Below are 24,218 nucleotides of genomic sequence, written 5' to 3' on the forward strand. Positions count from 1 at the left end.
AATACTCTACAGAAGTGACAAGAACAGAGCTCAACGACCACGAAGGGACTCGAACCCTCAATCTTCCGATCCGAAGTCAGACGCCTTATCCATTAGGCCACGCGGTCTCATGCCTCTTTACGAAGAAACCATTTTCCACTGGAAACAGCCACCGCATAGGAAAAGACGCTCAAGGAGCACAAAGGATTTCATTTGTTAGAGCAGGCACATGACATTGCTGTCTAAGGTATTGCAGTGATCCAAAATGGCAGTTTGATGAGTGTTTTCAGAGAAAAAAACATGCCTTGCAGTGTTCATGAAGTCTTCTAGGCTAAGTTTGTGGTTGTCTCTTCTCTATTAAGTATAGTCATTGTGCCAGCTGCATGGGTACATAGTACACACCTTTTCAGGATGGCCGAGTGGTCTAAGGCGCCAGACTCAAGAGGCTTCTCTTCCCTTCTCATGGGCCTTCTGGTCTCCGAATGGAGGCGTGGGTTCAAATCCCACTTCTGACAGAGCTTTTCACTTTGTCCATCATGGCACATTGGTCAGGCCTGCCAAAACAAGCTCTTGGGTCTTTTCATTTACTAGGCTCTTCAAAGGGCCTTCTCAACAGCAACCTCACATGGACTTTTTAAAAAACTCGCAGAAAAGGAACAAGGCCGACTTTTTTCTACAAGCTTTCTAACACACGTTTTACAAACTGACAAATTCCATCCCCTTTGGCACACCTACAGTCATATGGGTTAGCTCATCTTCTCTTCTAGTTCACTTCATCAGGATCAGAAGCTTTGGAGGCAATATGTTTTGCTAAATCTTAAAAGGTTAGTGTACAGGTAAAGTGACAAATATGTAAGGAGACCGAACTCAGGAGATAGGTTTTGGCAATAACTTACAGGTCTTCCCTGTATGTTCTGACCTTTGGTGAAAGAGGTGGGGTTATTCCCTCTTCTGACAAGACTCATTTGTTGAAATTTCAACGGACCCTTCCTTGAAAAGAGTTCAGGTTGCAAGAAAACCAATTGCAGTGTTCCATTTGCGGTGTGGATCATGTCTTTTCAGAGGAAATGACAGACATACTTTCCAAATTTCAGGCAAGAACTCTTCATATAAATTGGGAACCGAGGCAACCTTTTGAAATTGTTGAGCTTGCAACAAGAAGGAATCGCATCGTGCCACTTGACATGCTGTGTCTGCACCTTTGTAAAAGTCTGGCTTACAGCAGAATTGCAGACAAGGATTTCCTAAATCATATAGGAAATTAATTTTCTCATGTTAGTAAACAAAATGCTTAGCAGAAAGGGAGATGCCACCATGAATGTTTGAACCCTGGGTCATATAGTTTACTTAGAGTCTCTTCCCAGGTCCATCAGGGTATTGGGTTCAAAGTAAGGCAAAGGTTAGAATCCCAGTGTGGACTAGCAGTGTTTATTTGAGGTTGATGTAAAAACTTTGCTGGGACTTGCACAAGTTGTAAGAAAAGAGTTAGCGTCATTGACATTGTGGTGAAAGCTCAGCAAAAGCAGCCACCTTTGTAGCTGTAAACAGTCAAGGGCAGGGATTGAATGATAAGCATGAGTGAGGAAGCACATGCTTTTGCAAAGTCTCCGAGGACATTTACAACAAGAGGAGCAAATACTCTACAGAAGTGACAAGAACAGAGCTCAACGACCACGAAGGGACTCGAACCCTCAATCTTCTGATCCGAAGTCAGACGCCTTATCCATTAGGCCACGCGGTCTCATGCCTCTTTAGGAAGAAACCATTTTCCACTGGAAACAGCCACCGCATAGGAAAAGACGCTCAAGAAGCACAAAGGATTTCATTTGTTAGAGCAGGCACATGACATTGCTGTCTAAGGTATTGCAGTGATCCAAAATGGCAGTTTGATGAGTGTTTTCAGAAAAAAAAACATGCCTTGCAGTGTTCATGAAGTCTTCTAGGCTAAGTTTGTGGTTGTCTCTTCTCTGTTAAGTATAGTCATTGTGCCAGCTGCATGGGTACATAGTACACCGCTTGTCAGGATGGCTGAGTGGTCTAAGGCGCCAGACTCAAGAGGCTTCTCTTCCCTTCTCATGGGCCTTCTGGTCTCTGAATGGAGGCGTGGGTTCAAATCCCACTTCTGACAGAGCTTTTTCACTTTGTCCATCATGGCACATTGGTCAGGCCTGCCAAAACAAGCTCTTGGGTCTTTTCATTTACTAGGCTCTTCAAAGGGCCTTCTCAACAGCAACCTCACATGGACTTTTGGAAAATCTCGCAGAAAAGGAACAAGGCCGACTTTTTTCTACAAGCTTTCTAACACACGTTTTACAAACTGACAAATTCCATCCCCTTTGGCACACCTACAGTCATATGGGTTAGCTCATCTTCTCTTCTAGTTCACTTCATCAGGATCAGAAGCTTTGGAGGCAATTTGTTTTGCTAAATCTTAAAAGGTTAGTGTACAGGTAAAGTGACAAATATGTAAGGAGACCGAACTCAGGAGATAGGTTTTGGCAATAACTTACAGGTCTTCCCTGTATGTTCTGACCTTTGGTGAAAGAGGTGGGGTTATTCCCTCTTCTGACAAGACTCATTTGTTGAAATTTCAACGGACCCTTCCTTGAAAAGAGTTCAGGTTGCAAGAAAACCAATTGCAGTGTTCCATTTGCGGTGTGGATCATATCTTTTCAGAGGAAATGACAGACATACTTTCCAAATTTCAGGCAAGAACTCTTCATATAAATTGGGAACCGAGGCAACCTTTTGAAATTGTTGAGCTTGCAACAAGAAGGAATCGCATCGTGCCACTTGACATGCTGTGTCTGCACCTTTGTAAAAGTCTGGCTTACAGCAGAATTGCAGACAAGGATTTCCTAAATCATATAGGAAATTAATTTTCTCATGTTAGTAAACAAAATGCTTAGCAGAAAGGGAGATGCCACCATGAATGTTTGAACCCTGGGTCATATAGTTTACTTAGAGTCTCTTCCCAGGTCCATCAGGGTATTGGGTTCAAAGTAAGGCAAAGGTTAGAATCCCAGTGTGGACTAGCAGTGTTTATTTGAGGTTGATGTAAAAACTTTGCTGGGACTTGCACAAGTTGTAAGAAAAGAGTTAGCGTCATTGACATTGTGGTGAAAGCTCAGCAAAAGCAGCCACCTTTGTAGCTGTAAACAGTCAAGGGTAGGGATTGAATGATAAGCATGAGTGAGGAAGCACAGGCTTTTGCAAAGTCTCCGAGGACATTTACAACAAGAGGAGCAAATACTCTACAGAAGTGACAAGAACAGAGCTCAACGACCACGAAGGGACTCGAACCCTCAATCTTCCGATCCGAAGTCAGACGCCTTATCCATTAGGCCACGCGGTCTCATGCCTCTTTACGAAGAAACCATTTTCCACTGGAAACAGCCACCGCATAGGAAAAGACGCTCAAGGAGCACAAAGGATTTCATTTGTTAGAGCAGGCACATGACATTGCTGTCTAAGGTATTGCAGTGATCCAAAATGGCAGTTTGATGAGTGTTTTCAGAGAAAAAAACATGCCTTGCAGTGTTCATGAAGTCTTCTAGGCTAAGTTTGTGGTTGTCTCTTCTCTATTAAGTATAGTCATTGTGCCAGCTGCATGGGTACATAGTACACACCTTTTCAGGATGGCCGAGTGGTCTAAGGCGCCAGACTCAAGAGGCTTCTCTTCCCTTCTCATGGGCCTTCTGGTCTCCGAATGGAGGCGTGGGTTCAAATCCCACTTCTGACAGAGCTTTTCACTTTGTCCATCATGGCACATTGGTCAGGCCTGCCAAAACAAGCTCTTGGGTCTTTTCATTTACTAGGCTCTTCAAAGGGCCTTCTCAACAGCAACCTCACATGGACTTTTTAAAAAACTCGCAGAAAAGGAACAAGGCCGACTTTTTTCTACAAGCTTTCTAACACACGTTTTACAAACTGACAAATTCCATCCCCTTTGGCACACCTACAGTCATATGGGTTAGCTCATCTTCTCTTCTAGTTCACTTCATCAGGATCAGAAGCTTTGGAGGCAATATGTTTTGCTAAATCTTAAAAGGTTAGTGTACAGGTAAAGTGACAAATATGTAAGGAGACCGAACTCAGGAGATAGGTTTTGGCAATAACTTACAGGTCTTCCCTGTATGTTCTGACCTTTGGTGAAAGAGGTGGGGTTATTCCCTCTTCTGACAAGACTCATTTGTTGAAATTTCAACGGACCCTTCCTTGAAAAGAGTTCAGGTTGCAAGAAAACCAATTGCAGTGTTCCATTTGCGGTGTGGATCATGTCTTTTCAGAGGAAATGACAGACATACTTTCCAAATTTCAGGCAAGAACTCTTCATATAAATTGGGAACCGAGGCAACCTTTTGAAATTGTTGAGCTTGCAACAAGAAGGAATCGCATCGTGCCACTTGACATGCTGTGTCTGCACCTTTGTAAAAGTCTGGCTTACAGCAGAATTGCAGACAAGGATTTCCTAAATCATATAGGAAATTAATTTTCTCATGTTAGTAAACAAAATGCTTAGCAGAAAGGGAGATGCCACCATGAATGTTTGAACCCTGGGTCATATAGTTTACTTAGAGTCTCTTCCCAGGTCCATCAGGGTATTGGGTTCAAAGTAAGGCAAAGGTTAGAATCCCAGTGTGGACTAGCAGTGTTTATTTGAGGTTGATGTAAAAACTTTGCTGGGACTTGCACAAGTTGTAAGAAAAGAGTTAGCGTCATTGACATTGTGGTGAAAGCTCAGCAAAAGCAGCCACCTTTGTAGCTGTAAACAGTCAAGGGCAGGGATTGAATGATAAGCATGAGTGAGGAAGCACATGCTTTTGCAAAGTCTCCGAGGACATTTACAACAAGAGGAGCAAATACTCTACAGAAGTGACAAGAACAGAGCTCAACGACCACGAAGGGACTCGAACCCTCAATCTTCTGATCCGAAGTCAGACGCCTTATCCATTAGGCCACGCGGTCTCATGCCTCTTTAGGAAGAAACCATTTTCCACTGGAAACAGCCACCGCATAGGAAAAGACGCTCAAGAAGCACAAAGGATTTCATTTGTTAGAGCAGGCACATGACATTGCTGTCTAAGGTATTGCAGTGATCCAAAATGGCAGTTTGATGAGTGTTTTCAGAAAAAAAAACATGCCTTGCAGTGTTCATGAAGTCTTCTAGGCTAAGTTTGTGGTTGTCTCTTCTCTGTTAAGTATAGTCATTGTGCCAGCTGCATGGGTACATAGTACACCGCTTGTCAGGATGGCTGAGTGGTCTAAGGCGCCAGACTCAAGAGGCTTCTCTTCCCTTCTCATGGGCCTTCTGGTCTCTGAATGGAGGCGTGGGTTCAAATCCCACTTCTGACAGAGCTTTTTCACTTTGTCCATCATGGCACATTGGTCAGGCCTGCCAAAACAAGCTCTTGGGTCTTTTCATTTACTAGGCTCTTCAAAGGGCCTTCTCAACAGCAACCTCACATGGACTTTTGGAAAATCTCGCAGAAAAGGAACAAGGCCGACTTTTTTCTACAAGCTTTCTAACACACGTTTTACAAACTGACAAATTCCATCCCCTTTGGCACACCTACAGTCATATGGGTTAGCTCATCTTCTCTTCTAGTTCACTTCATCAGGATCAGAAGCTTTGGAGGCAATTTGTTTTGCTAAATCTTAAAAGGTTAGTGTACAGGTAAAGTGACAAATATGTAAGGAGACCGAACTCAGGAGATAGGTTTTGGCAATAACTTACAGGTCTTCCCTGTATGTTCTGACCTTTGGTGAAAGAGGTGGGGTTATTCCCTCTTCTGACAAGACTCATTTGTTGAAATTTCAACGGACCCTTCCTTGAAAAGAGTTCAGGTTGCAAGAAAACCAATTGCAGTGTTCCATTTGCGGTGTGGATCATATCTTTTCAGAGGAAATGACAGACATACTTTCCAAATTTCAGGCAAGAACTCTTCATATAAATTGGGAACCGAGGCAACCTTTTGAAATTGTTGAGCTTGCAACAAGAAGGAATCGCATCGTGCCACTTGACATGCTGTGTCTGCACCTTTGTAAAAGTCTGGCTTACAGCAGAATTGCAGACAAGGATTTCCTAAATCATATAGGAAATTAATTTTCTCATGTTAGTAAACAAAATGCTTAGCAGAAAGGGAGATGCCACCATGAATGTTTGAACCCTGGGTCATATAGTTTACTTAGAGTCTCTTCCCAGGTCCATCAGGGTATTGGGTTCAAAGTAAGGCAAAGGTTAGAATCCCAGTGTGGACTAGCAGTGTTTATTTGAGGTTGATGTAAAAACTTTGCTGGGACTTGCACAAGTTGTAAGAAAAGAGTTAGCGTCATTGACATTGTGGTGAAAGCTCAGCAAAAGCAGCCACCTTTGTAGCTGTAAACAGTCAAGGGTAGGGATTGAATGATAAGCATGAGTGAGGAAGCACAGGCTTTTGCAAAGTCTCCGAGGACATTTACAACAAGAGGAGCAAATACTCTACAGAAGTGACAAGAACAGAGCTCAACGACCACGAAGGGACTCGAACCCTCAATCTTCCGATCCGAAGTCAGACGCCTTATCCATTAGGCCACGCGGTCTCATGCCTCTTTACGAAGAAACCATTTTCCACTGGAAACAGCCACCGCATAGGAAAAGACGCTCAAGGAGCACAAAGGATTTCATTTGTTAGAGCAGGCACATGACATTGCTGTCTAAGGTATTGCAGTGATCCAAAATGGCAGTTTGATGAGTGTTTTCAGAGAAAAAAACATGCCTTGCAGTGTTCATGAAGTCTTCTAGGCTAAGTTTGTGGTTGTCTCTTCTCTATTAAGTATAGTCATTGTGCCAGCTGCATGGGTACATAGTACACACCTTTTCAGGATGGCCGAGTGGTCTAAGGCGCCAGACTCAAGAGGCTTCTCTTCCCTTCTCATGGGCCTTCTGGTCTCCGAATGGAGGCGTGGGTTCAAATCCCACTTCTGACAGAGCTTTTCACTTTGTCCATCATGGCACATTGGTCAGGCCTGCCAAAACAAGCTCTTGGGTCTTTTCATTTACTAGGCTCTTCAAAGGGCCTTCTCAACAGCAACCTCACATGGACTTTTTAAAAAACTCGCAGAAAAGGAACAAGGCCGACTTTTTTCTACAAGCTTTCTAACACACGTTTTACAAACTGACAAATTCCATCCCCTTTGGCACACCTACAGTCATATGGGTTAGCTCATCTTCTCTTCTAGTTCACTTCATCAGGATCAGAAGCTTTGGAGGCAATATGTTTTGCTAAATCTTAAAAGGTTAGTGTACAGGTAAAGTGACAAATATGTAAGGAGACCGAACTCAGGAGATAGGTTTTGGCAATAACTTACAGGTCTTCCCTGTATGTTCTGACCTTTGGTGAAAGAGGTGGGGTTATTCCCTCTTCTGACAAGACTCATTTGTTGAAATTTCAACGGACCCTTCCTTGAAAAGAGTTCAGGTTGCAAGAAAACCAATTGCAGTGTTCCATTTGCGGTGTGGATCATGTCTTTTCAGAGGAAATGACAGACATACTTTCCAAATTTCAGGCAAGAACTCTTCATATAAATTGGGAACCGAGGCAACCTTTTGAAATTGTTGAGCTTGCAACAAGAAGGAATCGCATCGTGCCACTTGACATGCTGTGTCTGCACCTTTGTAAAAGTCTGGCTTACAGCAGAATTGCAGACAAGGATTTCCTAAATCATATAGGAAATTAATTTTCTCATGTTAGTAAACAAAATGCTTAGCAGAAAGGGAGATGCCACCATGAATGTTTGAACCCTGGGTCATATAGTTTACTTAGAGTCTCTTCCCAGGTCCATCAGGGTATTGGGTTCAAAGTAAGGCAAAGGTTAGAATCCCAGTGTGGACTAGCAGTGTTTATTTGAGGTTGATGTAAAAACTTTGCTGGGACTTGCACAAGTTGTAAGAAAAGAGTTAGCGTCATTGACATTGTGGTGAAAGCTCAGCAAAAGCAGCCACCTTTGTAGCTGTAAACAGTCAAGGGCAGGGATTGAATGATAAGCATGAGTGAGGAAGCACAGGCGTTTGCAAAGTCTCCGAGGACATTTACAACAAGAGGAGCAAATACTCTACAGAAGTGACAAGAACAGAGCTCAACGACCACGAAGGGACTCGAACCCTCAATCTTCTGATCCGAAGTCAGACGCCTTATCCATTAGGCCACGCGGTCTCATGCCTCTTTACGAAGAAACCATTTTCCACTGGAAACAGCCACCGCATAGGAAAAGACGCTCAAGGAGCACAAAGGATTTCATTTGTTAGAGCAGGCACATGACATTGCTGTCTAAGGTATTGCAGTGATCCAAAATGGCAGTTTGATGAGTGTTTTCAGAGAAAAAAACATGCCTTGCAGTGTTCATGAAGTCTTCTAGGCTAAGTTTGTGGTTGTCTCTTCTCTGTTAAGTATAGTCATTTTGCCAGCTGCATGGGTACATAGTACACCGCTTGTCAGGATGGCCGAGTGGTCTAAGGCGCCAGACTCAAGAGGCTTCTCTTCCCTTCTCATGGGCCTTCTGGTCTCTGAATGGAGGCGTGGGTTCAAATCCCACTTCTGACAGAGCTTTTTCACTTTGTCCATCATGGCACATTGGTCAGGCCTGCCAAAACAAGCTCTTGGGTCTTTTCATTTACTAGGCTCTTCAAAGGGCCTTCTCAACAGCAACCTCACATGGACTTTTGGAAAATCTCGCAGAAAAGGAACAAGGCCGACTTTTTTCTACAAGCTTTCTAACACACGTTTTACAAACTGACAAATTCCATCCCCTTTGGCACACCTACAGTCATATGGGTTAGCTCATCTTCTCTTCTAGTTCACTTCATCAGGATCAGAAGCTTTGGAGGCAATTTGTTTTGCTAAATCTTAAAAGGTTAGTGTACAGGTAAAGTGACAAATATGTAAGGAGACCGAACTCAGGAGATAGGTTTTGGCAATAACTTACAGGTCTTCCCTGTATGTTCTGACCTTTGGTGAAAGAGGTGGGGTTATTCCCTCTTCTGACAAGACTCATTTGTTGAAATTTCAACGGACCCTTCCTTGAAAAGAGTTCAGGTTGCAAGAAAACCAATTGCAGTGTTCCATTTGCGGTGTGAATCATATCTTTTCAGAGGAAATGACAGACATACTTTCCAAATTTCAGGCAAGAACTCTTCATATAAATTGGGAACCGAGGCAACCTTTTGAAATTGTTGAGCTTGCAACAAGAAGGAATCGCATCGTGCCACTTGACATGCTGTGTCTGCACCTTTGTAAAAGTCTGGCTTACAGCAGAATTGCAGACAAGGATTTCCTAAATCATATAGGAAATTAATTTTCTCATGTTAGTAAACAAAATGCTTAGCAGAAAGGGAGATGCCACCATGAATGTTTGAACCCTGGGTCATATAGTTTACTTAGAGTCTCTTCCCAGGTCCATCAGGGTATTGGGTTCAAAGTAAGGCAAAGGTTAGAATCCCAGTGTGGACTAGCAGTGTTTATTTGAGGTTGATGTAAAAACTTTGCTGGGACTTGCACAAGTTGTAAGAAAAGAGTTAGCGTCATTGACATTGTGGTGAAAGCTCAGCAAAAGCAGCCACCTTTGTAGCTGTAAACAGTCAAGGGCAGGGATTGAATGATAAGCATGAGTGAGGAAGCACAGGCTTTTGCAAAGTCTCCGAGGACATTTACAACAAGAGGAGCAAATACTCTACAGAAGTGACAAGAACAGAGCTCAACAACCACAAAGGGACTCGAACCCTCAATCTTCTGATCCGAAGTCAGACGCCTTATCCATTAGGCCACGCGGTCTCATGCCTCTTTATGAAGAAACCATTTTCCACTGGAAAAAGCCACCGCATAGGAAAAGACGCTCAAGGAGCACAAAGGATTTCATTTGTTAGAGCAGGCACATGACATTGCTGTCTAAGGTATTGCAGTGATCCAAAATGGCAGTTTGATGAGTGTTTTCAGAGAAAAAAACATGCCTTGCAGTGTTCATGAAGTCTTCTAGGCTAAGTTTGTGGTTGTCTCTTCTCTGTTAAGTATAGTCATTTTGCCAGCTGCATGGGTACATAGTACACCGCTTGTCAGGATGGCCGAGTGGTCTAAGGCGCCAGACTCAAGAGGCTTCTCTTCCCTTCTCATGGGCCTTCTGGTCTCCGAATGGAGGCGTGGGTTCAAATCCCACTTCTGACAGAGCTTTTTCACTTTGTCCATCATGGCACATTGGTCAGGCCTGCCAAAACAAGCTCTTGGGTCTTTTCATTTACTAGGCTCTTCAAAGGGCCTTCTCAACAGCAACCTCACATGGACTTTTTGAAAATCTCGCAGAAAAGGAACAAGGCCGACTTTTTTCTACAAGCTTTTTAACACACGTTTTACAAACTGACAAATTCCATCCCCTTTGGCACACCTACAGTCATATGGGTTAGCTCATCTTCTCTTCTAGTTCACTTCATCAGGATCAGAAGCTTTGGAGGCAATTTGTTTTGCTAAATCTTAAAAGGTTAGTGTACAGGTAAAGTGACAAATATGTAAGGAGACCAAACTGAGGAGATAGGTTTTGGCAATAACTTACAGGTCTTCCCTGTATGTTCTGACCTTTGGTGAAAGAGGTGGGGTTATTCCCTCTTCTGACAAGACTCATTTGTTGAAATTTCAACGGACCCTTCCTTGAAAAGAGTTCAGGTTGCAAGAAAACCAATTGCAGTGTTCCATTTGCGGTGTGGATCATATCTTTTCAGAGGAAATGACAGACATACTTTCCAAATTTCAGGCAAGAACTCTTCATATAAATTGGGAACCGAGGCAACCTTTTGAAATTGTTGAGCTTGCAACAAGAAGGAATCGCATCGTGCCACTTGACATGCTGTGTCTGCACCTTTGTAAAAGTCTGGCTTACAGCAGAATTGCAGACAAGGATTTCCTAAATCATATAGGAAATTAATTTTCTCATGTTAGTAAACAAAATGCTTAGCAGAAAGGGAGATGCCACCATGAATGTTTGAACCCTGGGTCATATAGTTTACTTAGAGTCTCTTCCAAGGTCCATCAGGGTATTGGGTTCAAAGTAAGGCAAAGGTTAGAATCCCAGTGTGGACTAGCAGTGTTTATTTGAGGTTGATGTAAAAACTTTGCTGGGACTTGCACAAGTTGTAAGAAAAGAGTTAGCGTCATTGACATTGTGGTGAAAGCTCAGCAAAAGCAGCCACCTTTGTAGCTGTAAACAGTCAAGGGCAGGGATTGAATGATAAGCATGAGTGAGGAAGCACATGCTTTTGCAAAGTCTCCGAGGACATTTACAACAAGAGGAGCAAATACTCTACAGAAGTGACAAGAACAGAGCTCAACGACCACGAAGGGACTCGAACCCTCAATCTTCTGATCCGAAGTCAGACGCCTTATCCATTAGGCCACGCGGTCTCATGCCTCTTTAGGAAGAAACCATTTTCCACTGGAAACAGCCACCGCATAGGAAAAGACGCTCAAGAAGCACAAAGGATTTCATTTGTTAGAGCAGGCACATGACATTGCTGTCTAAGGTATTGCAGTGATCCAAAATGGCAGTTTGATGAGTGTTTTCAGAAAAAAAAACATGCCTTGCAGTGTTCATGAAGTCTTCTAGGCTAAGTTTGTGGTTGTCTCTTCTCTGTTAAGTATAGTCATTGTGCCAGCTGCATGGGTACATAGTACACCGCTTGTCAGGATGGCTGAGTGGTCTAAGGCGCCAGACTCAAGAGGCTTCTCTTCCCTTCTCATGGGCCTTCTGGTCTCTGAATGGAGGCGTGGGTTCAAATCCCACTTCTGACAGAGCTTTTTCACTTTGTCCATCATGGCACATTGGTCAGGCCTGCCAAAACAAGCTCTTGGGTCTTTTCATTTACTAGGCTCTTCAAAGGGCCTTCTCAACAGCAACCTCACATGGACTTTTTGAAAATCTCGCAGAAAAGGAACAAGGCCGACTTTTTTCTACAAGCTTTCTAACACACGTTTTACAAACTGACAAATTCCATCCCCTTTGGCACACCTACAGTCATATGGGTTAGCTCATCTTCTCTTCTAGTTCACTTCATCAGGATCAGAAGCTTTGGAGGCAATTTGTTTTGCTAAATCTTAAAAGGTTAGTGTACAGGTAAAGTGACAAATATGTAAGGAGACCGAACTCAGGAGATAGGTTTTGGCAATAACTTACAGGTCTTCCCTGTATGTTCTGACCTTTGGTGAAAGAGGTGGGGTTATTCCCTCTTCTGACAAGACTCATTTGTTGAAATTTCAACGGACCCTTCCTTGAAAAGAGTTCAGGTTGCAAGAAAACCAATTGCAGTGTTCCATTTGCGGTGTGGATCATATCTTTTCAGAGGAAATGACAGACATACTTTCCAAATTTCAGGCAAGAACTCTTCATATAAATTGGGAACCGAGGCAACCTTTTGAAATTGTTGAGCTTGCAACAAGAAGGAATCGCATCGTGCCACTTGACATGCTGTGTCTGCACCTTTGTAAAAGTCTGGCTTACAGCAGAATTGCAGACAAGGATTTCCTAAATCATATAGGAAATTAATTTTCTCATGTTAGTAAACAAAATGCTTAGCAGAAAGGGAGATGCCACCATGAATGTTTGAACCCTGGGTCATATAGTTTACTTAGAGTCTCTTCCCAGGTCCATCAGGGTATTGGGTTCAAAGTAAGGCAAAGGTTAGAATCCCAGTGTGGACTAGCAGTGTTTATTTGAGGTTGATGTAAAAACTTTGCTGGGACTTGCACAAGTTGTAAGAAAAGAGTTAGCGTCATTGACATTGTGGTGAAAGCTCAGCAAAAGCAGCCACCTTTGTAGCTGTAAACAGTCAAGGGCAGGGATTGAATGATAAGCATGAGTGAGGAAGCACAGGCTTTTGCAAAGTCTCCGAGGACATTTACAACAAGAGGAGCAAATACTCTACAGAAGTGACAAGAACAGAGCTCAACAACCACGAAGGGACTCGAACCCTCAATCTTCTGATCCGAAGTCAGACGCCTTATCCATTAGGCCACGCGGTCTCATGCCTCTTTACGAAGAAACCATTTTCCACTGGAAACAGCCACCGCATAGGAAAAGACGCTCAAGGAGCACAAAGGATTTCATTTGTTAGAGCAGGCACATGACATTGCTGTCTAAGGTATTGCAGTGATCCAAAATGGCAGTTTGATGAGTGTTTTCAGAGAAAAAAACATGCCTTGCAGTGTTCATGAAGTCTTCTAGGCTAAGTTTGTGGTTGTCTCTTCTCTATTAAGTATAGTCATTGTGCCAGCTGCATGGGTACATAGTACACACCTTTTCAGGATGGCCGAGTGGTCTAAGGCGCCAGACTCAAGAGGCTTCTCTTCCCTTCTCATGGGCCTTCTGGTCTCCGAATGGAGGCGTGGGTTCAAATCCCACTTCTGACAGAGCTTTTCACTTTGTCCATCATGGCACATTGGTCAGGCCTGCCAAAACAAGCTCTTGGGTCTTTTCATTTACTAGGCTCTTCAAAGGGCCTTCTCAACAGCAACCTCACATGGACTTTTTAAAAAACTCGCAGAAAAGGAACAAGGCCGACTTTTTTCTACAAGCTTTCTAACACACGTTTTACAAACTGACAAATTCCATCCCCTTTGGCACACCTACAGTCATATGGGTTAGCTCATCTTCTCTTCTAGTTCACTTCATCAGGATCAGAAGCTTTGGAGGCAATATGTTTTGCTAAATCTTAAAAGGTTAGTGTACAGGTAAAGTGACAAATATGTAAGGAGACCGAACTCAGGAGATAGGTTTTGGCAATAACTTACAGGTCTTCCCTGTATGTTCTGACCTTTGGTGAAAGAGGTGGGGTTATTCCCTCTTCTGACAAGACTCATTTGTTGAAATTTCAACGGACCCTTCCTTGAAAAGAGTTCAGGTTGCAAGAAAACCAATTGCAGTGTTCCATTTGCGGTGTGGATCATGTCTTTTCAGAGGAAATGACAGACATACTTTCCAAATTTCAGGCAAGAACTCTTCATATAAATTGGGAACCGAGGCAACCTTTTGAAATTGTTGAGCTTGCAACAAGAAGGAATCGCATCGTGCCACTTGACATGCTGTGTCTGCACCTTTGTAAAAGTCTGGCTTACAGCAGAATTGCAGACAAGGATTTCCTAAATCATATAGGAAATTAATTTTCTCATGTTAGTAAACAAAATGCTTAGCAGAAAGGGAGATGCCACCATGAATGTTTGAACCCTGGGTCATATAGTTTACTTAGAGTCTCTTCCCAGGTCCATCAGGGTATTGGGTTCAAAGTAAGGCAAAGGTTAGAATCCCAGTGTGGACTAGCAGTGTTTATTTGAGGTTGATGTAAAAACTTTGCTGGGACTTGCACAAGTTGTAAGAAAAGAGTTAGCGTCATTGACATTGTGGTGAAAGCTCAGCAAAAGCAGCCACCTTTGTAGCTGTAAACAGTCAAGGGCAGGGATTGAATGATAAGCATGAGTGAGGAAGCACAGGCTTTTGCAAAGTCTCCGAGGACATTTACAACAAGAGGAGCAAATACTCTACAGAAGTGACAAGAACAGAGCTCAACGACCACGAAGGGACTCGAACCCTCAATCTTCTGATCCGAAGTCAGACGCCTTATCCATTAGGCCACGCGGTCTCATGCCTCTTTATGAAGAAACCATTTTCCACTGGAAACAGCCACCGCATAGGAAAAGACGCTCAAGGAGCACAAAGGATTTCATTTGTTAGAGCAGGCACATGACATTGCTGTCTAAGGTATTGCAGTGATCCAAAATGGCAGTTTGATGAGTGTTTTCAGAGAAAAAAACATGCCTTGCAGTGTTCATGAAGTCTTCTAGGCTAAGTTTGTGGTTGTCTCTTCTCTGTTAAGTATAGTCATTTTGCCAGCTGCATGGGTACATAGTACACCGCTTGTCAGGATGGCCGAGTGGTCTAAGGCGCCAGACTCAAGAGGCTTCTCTTCCCTTCTCATGGGCCTTCTGGTCTCTGAATGGAGGCGTGGGTTCAAATCCCACTTCTGACAGAGCTTTTTCACTTTGTCCATCATGGCACATTGGTCAGGCCTGCCAAAACAAGCTCTTGGGTCTTTTCATTTACTAGGCTCTTCAAAGGGCCTTCTCAACAGCAACCTCACATGGACTTTTGGAAAATCTCGCAGAAAAGGAACAAGGCCGACTTTTTTCTACAAGCTTTCTAACACACGTTTTACAAACTGACAAATTCCATCCCCTTTGGCACACCTACAGTCATATGGGTTAGCTCATCTTCTCTTCTAGTTCACTTCATCAGGATCAGAAGCTTTGGAGGCAATTTGTTTTGCTAAATCTTAAAAGGTTAGTGTACAGGTAAAGTGACAAATATGTAAGGAGACCGAACTCAGGAGATAGGTTTTGGCAATAACTTACAGGTCTTCCCTGTATGTTCTGACCTTTGGTGAAAGAGGTGGGGTTATTCCCTCTTCTGACAAGACTCATTTGTTGAAATTTCAACGGACCCTTCCTTGAAAAGAGTTCAGGTTGCAAGAAAACCAATTGCAGTGTTCCATTTGCGGTGTGAATCATATCTTTTCAGAGGAAATGACAGACATACTTTCCAAATTTCAGGCAAGAACTCTTCATATAAATTGGGAACCGAGGCAACCTTTTGAAATTGTTGAGCTTGCAACAAGAAGGAATCGCATCGTGCCACTTGACATGCTGTGTCTGCACCTTTGTAAAAGTCTGTCTTACAGCAGAATTGCAGACAAGGATTTCCTAAATCATATAGGAAATTAATTTTCTCATGTTAGTAAACAAAATGCTTAGCAGAAAGGGAGATGCCACCATGAATGTTTGAACCCTGGGTCATATAGTTTACTTAGAGTCTCTTCCCAGGTCCATCAGGGTATTGGGTTCAAAGTAAGGCAAAGGTTAGAATCCCAGTGTGGACTAGCAGTGTTTATTTGAGGTTGATGTAAAAACTTTGCTGGGACTTGCACAAGTTGTAAGAAAAGAGTTAGCGTCATTGACATTGTGGTGAAAGCTCAGCAAAAGCAGCCACCTTTGTAGCTGTAAACAGTCAAGGGCAGGGATTGAATGATAAGCATGAGTGAGGAAGCACAGGCTTTTGCAAAGTCTCCGAGGACATTTACAACAAGAGGAGCAAATACTCTACAGAAGTGACAAGAACAGAGCTCAACGACCACAAAGGGACTCGAACCCTCAATCTTCTGATCCGAAGTCAGACGCCTTATCCATTAGGCCACGCGGTCTCATGCCTCTTTATGAAGAAACCATTTTCCACTGGAAAAAGCCACCGCATAGGAAAAGACGCTCAAGGAGCACAAAGGATTTCATTTGTTAGAGCAGGCACATGACATTGCTGTCTAAGGTATTGCAGTGATCCAAAATGGCAGTTTGATGAGTGTTTTCAGAGAAAAAAACATGCCTTGCAGTGTTCATGAAGTCTTCTAGGCTAAGTTTGTGGTTGTCTCTTCTCTGTTAAGTATAGTCATTTTGCCAGCTGCATGGGTACATAGTACACCGCTTGTCAGGATGGCCGAGTGGTCTAAGGCGCCAGACTCAAGAGGCTTCTCTTCCCTTCTCATGGGCCTTCTGGTCTCCGAATGGAGGCGTGGGTTCAAATCCCACTTCTGACAGAGCTTTTTCACTTTGTCCATCATGGCACATTGGTCAGGCCTGCCAAAACAAGCTCTTGGGTCTTTTCATTTACTAGGCTCTTCAAAGGGCCTTCTCAACAGCAACCTCACATGGACTTTTTGAAAATCTCGCAGAAAAGGAACAAGGCCGACTTTTTTCTACAAGCTTTTTAACACACGTTTTACAAACTGACAAATTCCATCCCCTTTGGCACACCTACAGTCATATGGGTTAGCTCATCTTCTCTTCTAGTTCACTTCATCAGGATCAGAAGCTTTGGAGGCAATTTGTTTTGCTAAATCTTAAAAGGTTAGTGTACAGGTAAAGTGACAAATATGTAAGGAGACCAAACTGAGGAGATAGGTTTTGGCAATAACTTACAGGTCTTCCCTGTATGTTCTGACCTTTGGTGAAAGAGGTGGGGTTATTCCCTCTTCTGACAAGACTCATTTGTTGAAATTTCAACGGACCCTTCCTTGAAAAGAGTTCAGGTTGCAAGAAAACCAATTGCAGTGTTCCATTTGCGGTGTGGATCATATCTTTTCAGAGGAAATGACAGACATACTTTCCAAATTTCAGGCAAGAACTCTTCATATAAATTGGGAACCGAGGCAACCTTTTGAAATTGTTGAGCTTGCAACAAGAAGGAATCGCATCGTGCCACTTGACATGCTGTGTCTGCACCTTTGTAAAAGTCTGGCTTACAGCAGAATTGCAGACAAGGATTTCCTAAATCATATAGGAAATTAATTTTCTCATGTTAGTAAACAAAATGCTTAGCAGAAAGGGAGATGCCACCATGAATGTTTGAACCCTGGGTCATATAGTTTACTTAGAGTCTCTTCCAAGGTCCATCAGGGTATTGGGTTCAAAGTAAGGCAAAGGTTAGAATCCCAGTGTGGACTAGCAGTGTTTATTTGAGGTTGATGTAAAAACTTTGCTGGGACTTGCACAAGTTGTAAGAAAAGAGTTAGCGTCATTGACATTGTGGTGAAAGCTCAGCAAAAGCAGCCACCTTTGTAGCTGTAAACAGTCAAGGGCAGGGATTGAATGATAAGCATGAGTGAGGAAGCACATGCTTTTGCAAAGTCTCCGAGGACATTTACAACAAGAGGAGCAAATACTCTACAGAAGTGACAAGAACAGAGCTCAACGACCACGAAGGGACTCGAACCCTCAATCTTCTGATCCGAAGTCAGACGCCTTATCCATTAGGCCACGCGGTCTCATGCCTCTTTATGAAGAAACCATTTTCCACTGGAAACAGCCACCGCATAGGAAAAGACGCTCAAGAAGCACAAAGGATTTCATTTGTTAGAGCAGGCACATGACATTGCTGTCTAAGGTATTGCAGTGATCCAAAATGGCAGTTTGATGAGTGTTTTCAGAAAAAAAAACATGCCTTGCAGTGTTCATGAAGTCTTCTAGGCTAAGTTTGTGGTTGTCTCTTCTCTGTTAAGTATAGTCATTGTGCCAGCTGCATGGGTACATAGTACACCGCTTGTCAGGATGGCCGAGTGGTCTAAGGCGCCAGACTCAAGAGGCTTCTCTTCCCTTCTCATGGGCCTTCTGGTCTCCGAATGGAGGCGTGGGTTCAAATCCCACTTCTGACAGAGCTTTTTCACTTTGTCCATCATGGCACATTGGTCAGGCCTGCCAAAACAAGCTCTTGGGTCTTTTCATTTACTAGGCTCTTCAAAGGGCCTTCTCAACAGCAACCTCACATGGACTTTTTGAAAATCTCGCAGAAAAGGAACAAGGCCGACTTTTTTCTACAAGCTTTTTAACACACGTTTTACAAACTGACAAATTCCATCCCCTTTGGCACACCTACAGTCATATGGGTTAGCTCATCTTCTCTTCTAGTTCACTTCATCAGGATCAGAAGCTTTGGAGGCAATTTGTTTTGCTAAATCTTAAAAGGTTAGTGTACAGGTAAAGTGACAAATATGTAAGGAGACCAAACTGAGGAGATAGGTTTTGGCAATAACTTACAGGTCTTCCCTGTATGTTCTGACCTTTGGTGAAAGAGGTGGGGTTATTCCCTCTTCTGACAAGACTCATTTGTTGAAATTTCAACGGACCCTTCCTTGAAAAGAGTTCAGGTTGCAAGAAAACCAATTGCAGTGTTCCATTTGCGGTGTGGATCATATCTTTTCAGAGGAAATGACAGACATACTTTCCAAATTTCAGGCAAGAACTCTTCATATAAATTGGGAACCGAGGCAACCTTTTGAAATTGTTGAGCTTGCAACAAGAAGGAATCGCATCGTGCCACTTGACATGCTGTGTCTGCACCTTTGTAAAAGTCTGGCTTACAGCAGAATTGCAGACAAGGATTTCCTAAATCATATAGGAAATTAATTTTCTCATGTTAGTAAACAAAATGCTTAGCAGAAAGGGAGATGCCACCATGAATGTTTGAACCCTGGGTCATATAGTTTACTTAGAGTCTCTTCCAAGGTCCATCAGGGTATTGGGTTCAAAGTAAGGCAAAGGTTAGAATCCCAGTGTGGACTAGCAGTGTTTATTTGAGGTTGATGTAAAAACTTTGCTGGGACTTGCACAAGTTGTAAGAAAAGAGTTAGCGTCATTGACATTGTGGTGAAAGCTCAGCAAAAGCAGCCACCTTTGTAGCTGTAAACAGTCAAGGGCAGGGATTGAATGATAAGCATGAGTGAGGAAGCACATGCTTTTGCAAAGTCTCCGAGGACATTTACAACAAGAGGAGCAAATACTCTACAGAAGTGACAAGAACAGAGCTCAACGACCACGAAGGGACTCGAACCCTCAATCTTCTGATCCGAAGTCAGACGCCTTATCCATTAGGCCACGCGGTCTCATGCCTCTTTATGAAGAAACCATTTTCCACTGGAAACAGCCACCGCATAGGAAAAGACGCTCAAGAAGCACAAAGGATTTCATTTGTTAGAGCAGGCACATGACATTGCTGTCTAAGGTATTGCAGTGATCCAAAATGGCAGTTTGATGAGTGTTTTCAGAAAAAAAAACATGCCTTGCAGTGTTCATGAAGTCTTCTAGGCTAAGTTTGTGGTTGTCTCTTCTCTGTTAAGTATAGTCATTGTGCCAGCTGCATGGGTACATAGTACACCGCTTGTCAGGATGGCTGAGTGGTCTAAGGCGCCAGACTCAAGAGGCTTCTCTTCCCTTCTCATGGGCCTTCTGGTCTCTGAATGGAGGCGTGGGTTCAAATCCCACTTCTGACAGAGCTTTTTCACTTTGTCCATCATGGCACATTGGTCAGGCCTGCCAAAACAAGCTCTTGGGTCTTTTCATTTACTAGGCTCTTCAAAGGGCCTTCTCAACAGCAACCTCACATGGACTTTTTGAAAATCTCGCAGAAAAGGAACAAGGCCGACTTTTTTCTACAAGCTTTCTAACACACGTTTTACAAACTGACAAATTCCATCCCCTTTGGCACACCTACAGTCATATGGGTTAGCTCATCTTCTCTTCTAGTTCACTTCATCAGGATCAGAAGCTTTGGAGGCAATTTGTTTTGCTAAATCTTAAAAGGTTAGTGTACAGGTAAAGTGACAAATATGTAAGGAGACCGAACTCAGGAGATAGGTTTTGGCAATAACTTACAGGTCTTCCCTGTATGTTCTGACCTTTGGTGAAAGAGGTGGGGTTATTCCCTCTTCTGACAAGACTCATTTGTTGAAATTTCAACGGACCCTTCCTTGAAAAGAGTTCAGGTTGCAAGAAAACCAATTGCAGTGTTCCATTTGCGGTGTGGATCATATCTTTTCAGAGGAAATGACAGACATACTTTCCAAATTTCAGGCAAGAACTCTTCATATAAATTGGGAACCGAGGCAACCTTTTGAAATTGTTGAGCTTGCAACAAGAAGGAATCGCATCGTGCCACTTGACATGCTGTGTCTGCACCTTTGTAAAAGTCAGGCTTACAGCAGAATTGCAGACAAGGATTTCCTAAATCATATAGGAAATTAATTTTCTCATGTTAGTAAACAAAATGCTTAGCAGAAAGGGAGATGCCACCATGAATGTTTGAACCCTGGGTCATATAGTTTACTTAGAGTCTCTTCCCAGGTCCATCAGGGTATTGGGTTCAAAGTAAGGCAAAGGTTAGAATCCCAGTGTGGACTAGCAGTGTTTATTTGAGGTTGATGTAAAAACTTTGCTGGGACTTGCACAAGTTGTAAGAAAAGAGTTAGCGTCATTGACATTGTGGTGAAAGCTCAGCAAAAGCAGCCACCTTTGTAGCTGTAAACAGTCAAGGGCAGGGATTGAATGATAAGCATGAGTGAGGAAGCACAGGCTTTTGCAAAGTCTCCGAGGACATTTACAACAAGAGGAGCAAATACTCTACAGAAGTGACAAGAACAGAGCTCAACGACCACGAAGGGACTCGAACCCTCAATCTTCTGATCCGAAGTCAGACGCCTTATCCATTAGGCCACGCGGTCTCATGCCTCTTTACGAATAAACCATTTTCCACTGGAAACAGCCACCGCATAGGAAAAGACGCTCAAGGAGCACAAAGGATTTCATTTGTTAGAGCAGGCACATGACATTGCTGTCTAAGGTATTGCAGTGATCCAAAATGGCAGTTTGATGAGTGTTTTCAGAGAAAAAAACATGCCTTGCAGTGTTCATGAAGTCTTCTAGGCTAAGTTTGTGGTTGTCTCTTCTCTGTTAAGTATAGTCATTTTGCCAGCTGCATGGGTACATAGTACACCGCTTGTCAGGATGGCCGAGTGGTCTAAGGCGCCAGACTCAAGAGGCTTCTCTTCCCTTCTCATGGGCCTTCTGGTCTCTGAATGGAGGCGTGGGTTCAAATCCCACTTCTGACAGAGCTTTTTCACTTTGTCCATCATGGCACATTGGTCAGGCCTGCCAAAACAAGCTCTTGGGTCTTTTCATTTACTAGGCTCTTCAAAGGGCCTTCTCAACAGCAACCTCACATGGACTTTTGGAAAATCTCGCAGAAAAGGAACAAGGCCGACTTTTTTCTACAAGCTTTCTAACACACGTTTTACAAACTGACAAATTCCATCCCCTTTGGCACACCTACAGTCATATGGGTTAGCTCATCTTCTCTTCTAGTTCACTTCATCAGGATCAGAAGCTTTGGAGGCAATTTGTTTTGCTAAATCTTAAAAGGTTAGTGTACAGGTAAAGTGACAAATATGTAAGGAGACCGAACTCAGGAGATAGGTTTTGGCAATAACTTACAGGTCTTCCCTGTATGTTCTGACCTTTGGTGAAAGAGGTGGGGTTATTCCCTCTTCTGACAAGACTCATTTGTTGAAATTTCAACGGACCCTTCCTTGAAAAGAGTTCAGGTTGCAAGAAAACCAATTGCAGTGTTCCATTTGCGGTGTGAATCATATCTTTTCAGAGGAAATGACAGACATACTTTCCAAATTTCAGGCAAGAACTCTTCATATAAATTGGGAACCGAGGCAACCTTTTGAAATTGTTGAGCTTGCAACAAGAAGGAATCGCATCGTGCCACTTGACATGCTGTGTCTGCACCTTTGTAAAAGTCTGGCTTACAGCAGAATTGCAGACAAGGATTTCCTAAATCATATAGGAAATTAATTTTCTCATGTTAGTAAACAAAATGCTTAGCAGAAAGGGAGATGCCACCATGAATGTTTGAACCCTGGGTCATATAGTTTACTTAGAGTCTCTTCCCAGGTCCATCAGGGTATTGGGTTCAAAGTAAGGCAAAGGTTAGAATCCCAGTGTGGACTAGCAGTGTTTATTTGAGGTTGATGTAAAAACTTTGCTGGGACTTGCACAAGTTGTAAGAAAAGAGTTAGCTTCATTGACATTGTGGTGAAAGCTCAGCAAAAGCAGCCACCTTTGTAGCTGTAAACAGTCAAGGGCAGGGATTGAATGATAAGCATGAGTGAGGAAGCACAGGCTTTTGCAAAGTCTCCGAGGACATTTACAACAAGAGGAGCAAATACTCTACAGAAGTGACAAGAACAGAGCTCAACAACCACAAAGGGACTCGAACCCTCAATCTTCTGATCCGAAGTCAGACGCCTTATCCATTAGGCCACGCGGTCTCATGCCTCTTTATGAAGAAACCATTTTCCACTGGAAAAAGCCACCGCATAGGAAAAGACGCTCAAGGAGCACAAAGGATTTCATTTGTTAGAGCAGGCACATGACATTGCTGTCTAAGGTATTGCAGTGATCCAAAATGGCAGTTTGATGAGTGTTTTCAGAGAAAAAAACATGCCTTGCAGTGTTCATGAAGTCTTCTAGGCTAAGTTTGTGGTTGTCTCTTCTCTGTTAAGTATAGTCATTTTGCCAGCTGCATGGGTACATAGTACACCGCTTGTCAGGATGGCCGAGTGGTCTAAGGCGCCAGACTCAAGAGGCTTCTCTTCCCTTCTCATGGGCCTTCTGGTCTCCGAATGGAGGCGTGGGTTCAAATCCCACTTCTGACAGAGCTTTTTCACTTTGTCCATCATGGCACATTGGTCAGGCCTGCCAAAACAAGCTCTTGGGTCTTTTCATTTACTAGGCTCTTCAAAGGGCCTTCTCAACAGCAACCTCACATGGACTTTTTGAAAATCTCGCAGAAAAGGAACAAGGCCGACTTTTTTCTACAAGCTTTTTAACACACGTTTTACAAACTGACAAATTCCATCCCCTTTGGCACACCTACAGTCATATGGGTTAGCTCATCTTCTCTTCTAGTTCACTTCATCAGGATCAGAAGCTTTGGAGGCAATTTGTTTTGCTAAATCTTAAAAGGTTAGTGTACAGGTAAAGTGACAAATATGTAAGGAGACCAAACTGAGGAGATAGGTTTTGGCAATAACTTACAGGTCTTCCCTGTATGTTCTGACCTTTGGTGAAAGAGGTGGGGTTATTCCCTCTTCTGACAAGACTCATTTGTTGAAATTTCAACGGACCCTTCCTTGAAAAGAGTTCAGGTTGCAAGAAAACCAATTGCAGTGTTCCATTTGCGGTGTGGATCATATCTTTTCAGAGGAAATGACAGACATACTTTCCAAATTTCAGGCAAGAACTCTTCATATAAATTGGGAACCGAGGCAACCTTTTGAAATTGTTGAGCTTGCAACAAGAAGGAATCGCATCGTGCCACTTGACATGCTGTGTCTGCACCTTTGTAAAAGTCTGGCTTACAGCAGAATTGCAGACAAGGATTTCCTAAATCATATAGGAAATTAATTTTCTCATGTTAGTAAACAAAATGCTTAGCAGAAAGGGAGATGCCACCATGAATGTTTGAACCCTGGGTCATATAGTTTACTTAGAGTCTCTTCCAAGGTCCATCAGGGTATTGGGTTCAAAGTAAGGCAAAGGTTAGAATCCCAGTGTGGACTAGCAGTGTTTATTTGAGGTTGATGTAAAAACTTTGCTGGGACTTGCACAAGTTGTAAGAAAAGAGTTAGCGTCATTGACATTGTGGTGAAAGCTCAGCAAAAGCAGCCACCTTTGTAGCTGTAAACAGTCAAGGGCAGGGATTGAATGATAAGCATGAGTGAGGAAGCACAGGCTTTTGCAAAGTCTCCGAGGACATTTACAACAAGAGGAGCAAATACTCTACAG

General features: G+C 43.0%; 30 non-coding genes across 30 annotated transcripts; 15 read left to right on the forward strand and 15 right to left on the reverse strand.

The window, feature by feature from the left end:
• Positions 1 to 34: 34 nt before the first annotated feature.
• TRNAR-UCG (transfer RNA arginine (anticodon UCG)) lies at positions 35 to 107 on the reverse strand. Its single transcript has one exon. It is a non-coding gene; the product is annotated as a tRNA-Arg (tRNA).
• A 277-nt stretch (positions 108 to 384) lies between these two features.
• On the forward strand, positions 385 to 494 carry TRNAL-CAA (transfer RNA leucine (anticodon CAA)). The gene is made up of 2 exons: positions 385 to 422; positions 449 to 494. It is a non-coding gene; the product is annotated as a tRNA-Leu (tRNA).
• A 1,153-nt stretch (positions 495 to 1,647) lies between these two features.
• TRNAR-UCG (transfer RNA arginine (anticodon UCG)) lies at positions 1,648 to 1,720 on the reverse strand. The gene has a single exon. It is a non-coding gene; the product is annotated as a tRNA-Arg (tRNA).
• Positions 1,721 to 1,997: 277 nt separating this feature from the next.
• TRNAL-CAA (transfer RNA leucine (anticodon CAA)) lies at positions 1,998 to 2,107 on the forward strand. Its single transcript has 2 exons — positions 1,998 to 2,035; positions 2,062 to 2,107. It is a non-coding gene; the product is annotated as a tRNA-Leu (tRNA).
• A 1,154-nt stretch (positions 2,108 to 3,261) lies between these two features.
• TRNAR-UCG (transfer RNA arginine (anticodon UCG)) lies at positions 3,262 to 3,334 on the reverse strand. Its single transcript has one exon. It is a non-coding gene; the product is annotated as a tRNA-Arg (tRNA).
• Positions 3,335 to 3,611: 277 nt separating this feature from the next.
• Positions 3,612 to 3,721, forward strand: TRNAL-CAA (transfer RNA leucine (anticodon CAA)). The gene is made up of 2 exons: positions 3,612 to 3,649; positions 3,676 to 3,721. It is a non-coding gene; the product is annotated as a tRNA-Leu (tRNA).
• A 1,153-nt stretch (positions 3,722 to 4,874) lies between these two features.
• Positions 4,875 to 4,947, reverse strand: TRNAR-UCG (transfer RNA arginine (anticodon UCG)). The gene has a single exon. It is a non-coding gene; the product is annotated as a tRNA-Arg (tRNA).
• Positions 4,948 to 5,224: 277 nt separating this feature from the next.
• Positions 5,225 to 5,334, forward strand: TRNAL-CAA (transfer RNA leucine (anticodon CAA)). The gene is made up of 2 exons: positions 5,225 to 5,262; positions 5,289 to 5,334. It is a non-coding gene; the product is annotated as a tRNA-Leu (tRNA).
• Positions 5,335 to 6,488: 1,154 nt separating this feature from the next.
• On the reverse strand, positions 6,489 to 6,561 carry TRNAR-UCG (transfer RNA arginine (anticodon UCG)). Its single transcript has one exon. It is a non-coding gene; the product is annotated as a tRNA-Arg (tRNA).
• A 277-nt stretch (positions 6,562 to 6,838) lies between these two features.
• TRNAL-CAA (transfer RNA leucine (anticodon CAA)) lies at positions 6,839 to 6,948 on the forward strand. The gene is made up of 2 exons: positions 6,839 to 6,876; positions 6,903 to 6,948. It is a non-coding gene; the product is annotated as a tRNA-Leu (tRNA).
• A 1,153-nt stretch (positions 6,949 to 8,101) lies between these two features.
• On the reverse strand, positions 8,102 to 8,174 carry TRNAR-UCG (transfer RNA arginine (anticodon UCG)). Its single transcript has one exon. It is a non-coding gene; the product is annotated as a tRNA-Arg (tRNA).
• Positions 8,175 to 8,451: 277 nt separating this feature from the next.
• Positions 8,452 to 8,561, forward strand: TRNAL-CAA (transfer RNA leucine (anticodon CAA)). The gene is made up of 2 exons: positions 8,452 to 8,489; positions 8,516 to 8,561. It is a non-coding gene; the product is annotated as a tRNA-Leu (tRNA).
• Positions 8,562 to 9,715: 1,154 nt separating this feature from the next.
• TRNAR-UCG (transfer RNA arginine (anticodon UCG)) lies at positions 9,716 to 9,788 on the reverse strand. Its single transcript has one exon. It is a non-coding gene; the product is annotated as a tRNA-Arg (tRNA).
• A 277-nt stretch (positions 9,789 to 10,065) lies between these two features.
• On the forward strand, positions 10,066 to 10,175 carry TRNAL-CAA (transfer RNA leucine (anticodon CAA)). The gene is made up of 2 exons: positions 10,066 to 10,103; positions 10,130 to 10,175. It is a non-coding gene; the product is annotated as a tRNA-Leu (tRNA).
• A 1,154-nt stretch (positions 10,176 to 11,329) lies between these two features.
• Positions 11,330 to 11,402, reverse strand: TRNAR-UCG (transfer RNA arginine (anticodon UCG)). The gene has a single exon. It is a non-coding gene; the product is annotated as a tRNA-Arg (tRNA).
• A 277-nt stretch (positions 11,403 to 11,679) lies between these two features.
• Positions 11,680 to 11,789, forward strand: TRNAL-CAA (transfer RNA leucine (anticodon CAA)). The gene is made up of 2 exons: positions 11,680 to 11,717; positions 11,744 to 11,789. It is a non-coding gene; the product is annotated as a tRNA-Leu (tRNA).
• A 1,154-nt stretch (positions 11,790 to 12,943) lies between these two features.
• Positions 12,944 to 13,016, reverse strand: TRNAR-UCG (transfer RNA arginine (anticodon UCG)). The gene has a single exon. It is a non-coding gene; the product is annotated as a tRNA-Arg (tRNA).
• A 277-nt stretch (positions 13,017 to 13,293) lies between these two features.
• Positions 13,294 to 13,403, forward strand: TRNAL-CAA (transfer RNA leucine (anticodon CAA)). Its single transcript has 2 exons — positions 13,294 to 13,331; positions 13,358 to 13,403. It is a non-coding gene; the product is annotated as a tRNA-Leu (tRNA).
• Positions 13,404 to 14,556: 1,153 nt separating this feature from the next.
• TRNAR-UCG (transfer RNA arginine (anticodon UCG)) lies at positions 14,557 to 14,629 on the reverse strand. Its single transcript has one exon. It is a non-coding gene; the product is annotated as a tRNA-Arg (tRNA).
• A 277-nt stretch (positions 14,630 to 14,906) lies between these two features.
• On the forward strand, positions 14,907 to 15,016 carry TRNAL-CAA (transfer RNA leucine (anticodon CAA)). Its single transcript has 2 exons — positions 14,907 to 14,944; positions 14,971 to 15,016. It is a non-coding gene; the product is annotated as a tRNA-Leu (tRNA).
• Positions 15,017 to 16,170: 1,154 nt separating this feature from the next.
• On the reverse strand, positions 16,171 to 16,243 carry TRNAR-UCG (transfer RNA arginine (anticodon UCG)). The gene has a single exon. It is a non-coding gene; the product is annotated as a tRNA-Arg (tRNA).
• Positions 16,244 to 16,520: 277 nt separating this feature from the next.
• Positions 16,521 to 16,630, forward strand: TRNAL-CAA (transfer RNA leucine (anticodon CAA)). Its single transcript has 2 exons — positions 16,521 to 16,558; positions 16,585 to 16,630. It is a non-coding gene; the product is annotated as a tRNA-Leu (tRNA).
• A 1,154-nt stretch (positions 16,631 to 17,784) lies between these two features.
• Positions 17,785 to 17,857, reverse strand: TRNAR-UCG (transfer RNA arginine (anticodon UCG)). The gene has a single exon. It is a non-coding gene; the product is annotated as a tRNA-Arg (tRNA).
• Positions 17,858 to 18,134: 277 nt separating this feature from the next.
• Positions 18,135 to 18,244, forward strand: TRNAL-CAA (transfer RNA leucine (anticodon CAA)). The gene is made up of 2 exons: positions 18,135 to 18,172; positions 18,199 to 18,244. It is a non-coding gene; the product is annotated as a tRNA-Leu (tRNA).
• A 1,154-nt stretch (positions 18,245 to 19,398) lies between these two features.
• TRNAR-UCG (transfer RNA arginine (anticodon UCG)) lies at positions 19,399 to 19,471 on the reverse strand. The gene has a single exon. It is a non-coding gene; the product is annotated as a tRNA-Arg (tRNA).
• Positions 19,472 to 19,748: 277 nt separating this feature from the next.
• On the forward strand, positions 19,749 to 19,858 carry TRNAL-CAA (transfer RNA leucine (anticodon CAA)). Its single transcript has 2 exons — positions 19,749 to 19,786; positions 19,813 to 19,858. It is a non-coding gene; the product is annotated as a tRNA-Leu (tRNA).
• A 1,154-nt stretch (positions 19,859 to 21,012) lies between these two features.
• TRNAR-UCG (transfer RNA arginine (anticodon UCG)) lies at positions 21,013 to 21,085 on the reverse strand. Its single transcript has one exon. It is a non-coding gene; the product is annotated as a tRNA-Arg (tRNA).
• Positions 21,086 to 21,362: 277 nt separating this feature from the next.
• TRNAL-CAA (transfer RNA leucine (anticodon CAA)) lies at positions 21,363 to 21,472 on the forward strand. Its single transcript has 2 exons — positions 21,363 to 21,400; positions 21,427 to 21,472. It is a non-coding gene; the product is annotated as a tRNA-Leu (tRNA).
• A 1,154-nt stretch (positions 21,473 to 22,626) lies between these two features.
• On the reverse strand, positions 22,627 to 22,699 carry TRNAR-UCG (transfer RNA arginine (anticodon UCG)). The gene has a single exon. It is a non-coding gene; the product is annotated as a tRNA-Arg (tRNA).
• Positions 22,700 to 22,976: 277 nt separating this feature from the next.
• TRNAL-CAA (transfer RNA leucine (anticodon CAA)) lies at positions 22,977 to 23,086 on the forward strand. Its single transcript has 2 exons — positions 22,977 to 23,014; positions 23,041 to 23,086. It is a non-coding gene; the product is annotated as a tRNA-Leu (tRNA).
• The last annotated feature ends 1,132 nt before the right edge of the window (positions 23,087 to 24,218 follow it).

The sequence above is a fragment of the Hyperolius riggenbachi genome, chromosome 8, assembly GCF_040937935.1.
Source record: "Hyperolius riggenbachi isolate aHypRig1 chromosome 8, aHypRig1.pri, whole genome shotgun sequence".
In the NCBI taxonomy this organism is placed as follows: domain Eukaryota; kingdom Metazoa; phylum Chordata; class Amphibia; order Anura; family Hyperoliidae; genus Hyperolius; species Hyperolius riggenbachi.